Here is a 1,821-nt window from a genome sequence, read left to right on the forward strand (position 1 = left end):
ACATACATACATACATACATATACACACACACACACACACATACAACTTAAAGAAAAATCTGAGACAGTCTAAGTGATATGATCAGCTACTTAGAATTCCTGGGTAATTCCTCAAAAAAAGGAGAGGAATCCCACTTAATGCATCATGAAAACCTGCAAGATAACACAGTGTTGAATTATTTACTTTACATATGGGATTGGTACAAAAATAGCATGCACATGGCTGCAGACTTTCTGCACTGCATATGGTCGGCTTTAAAAGAAAAAAGGTGTCAACATGCTTCTCTGTCACCTCACTATACAACGTGAAATCTTACCATCATCTCAGCTCGAAGATCCTGCAGGTTGAGATGGAAGAATGCTTTGGAGGTGATTTGTCCAAACGCCATTGATCACACTCATTTTTACATTACAGGTGCAATTATTAAAGCAGGAAAATATACGACCATCCAACACGATCAGTCTGTCACCTCCTTCCCTCTTGGCTCACCAGTCAAGCTCCCGTCAGAATCCCTCCCTCTAAAACTCTCACCATACGCACCACATCCAGCATTGCAAACACCGGGAGGAGAAAACACGCCCAAGATGCGTTAGGGGTTGAGAGATGGTCCCTGTCGTCGAGAACAGTTTCACTTAAGCACAAGCCAGAGCCAGAGTGTGTGAGTGTGTGAAGAAACAAGAAGGGGTGTATATTCCAGTGACACTGCGGTCAAAACGCTGCTCAGCAGCGCAGAGCGACAGCAGTATGAATCGCGACTCTGGAAGACATAAAATGCACACAATTGCTGTGAAGGGGGAGGGGGAATTCGGGGTGCCTAGTGAGAAAAAGGGGGGGAAGGGGCTGAGGTTAGCCTGTTGTGTGTCTGTGGGAGTGTGGCTATTGTTGAGGGGGGACATACTTGTCCTTCCTTTAAAAGGAGAGAAAAAAAGTAGCAGCAGATTCAGATGCTACTTTTCTCCCTGCAACATCATCACATTCACACATAACAGTAAAAATGATTTGCATCCAGAGGCAACAAATTAAGGATGCTGGGACTCGTTATAAACAATGAGTAGGAAGAATATGACTAAAGAAAAAAACAGAACTGTGTTTTCCCTTTGCAAAAACTAAAACAGTTTCCTAAATGAGAACTGGACGAAAGCAGAAACACTTTTTCTCCCGACACAGCTGTGTTGCAGGGACACTCTTCAAAGCAACACAATGTACTGTATGTAGGCTCTTATCTCTCCCAGCTCCGTTCCCTTCCAACTCCCTGCTCTCAGCAGCACAACTCTGGGAACCTTTTAACATATCTGAGTAAGCTGTCAGCAGCAATGCAGAAGCAGATCGCTGGATATTCAGCAATTTCAGTCGAAGCTTTGGGTGTGGCATCTTGGGAATGTTTGCAGATTTCTTAGAAACTTTTATACATGCAATTACTACTTTTCTTTTGCACCCTGGTTGCCATTGCAACAGCAGCTTTGAGTCAATAAAAGCATCAGGGCGAGCCTTGCAAGGTGCAGATTCTTCTCTCATCATTTTATTGTCCTGCTAAACAAAGAAAAAAAACGTTAAACTGAGCATAACATCCTGTGTTTGTCTTTCTATTTGTTTATTCGGAACCACCATTCAGTCTTGAGGCAATTTTGCTGAGACATCTTTGGAATGCAGCAATGCATTATGCATGGCCACTAACATAAAAGTGCCTGCACACGCCATTGTGCTGCTGATCTGGAGCCAGATGTTGCCATCTTTATGTTATTCCAGCCTGAGGGTGCTGGGGGTGCAACTTTTGGGTGTGGCATGGGGAGTTTTGTGGCTTTGAAATGCAAGTGGGGGGT

General features: G+C 43.8%; 1 protein-coding gene across 4 annotated transcripts in view; it reads right to left on the reverse strand.

The window, feature by feature from the left end:
* The window catches only part of sema4d (sema domain, immunoglobulin domain (Ig), transmembrane domain (TM) and short cytoplasmic domain, (semaphorin) 4D), a 46,467-nt gene that overhangs the window by 39,095 nt on the left and 5,551 nt on the right, over positions 1–1,821 (reverse strand). The window contains exon 1 of one of the 4 annotated variants that reach the window (XM_014009335.1): positions 318–688. The exons of the other annotated variants lie outside the window; for them this stretch is intronic. The gene's annotated coding sequence lies outside the window, so the exon portion shown is untranslated. Of the gene's footprint in view, positions 1–317; positions 689–1,821 lie in introns of those variants that run through there. 4 annotated transcript variants of the gene reach the window in all.

This window comes from Austrofundulus limnaeus, unplaced genomic scaffold (assembly GCF_001266775.1).
Source record: "Austrofundulus limnaeus strain Quisiro unplaced genomic scaffold, Austrofundulus_limnaeus-1.0 Scaffold57, whole genome shotgun sequence".
Classification (NCBI taxonomy): Eukaryota; Metazoa; Chordata; class Actinopteri; order Cyprinodontiformes; family Rivulidae; genus Austrofundulus; species Austrofundulus limnaeus.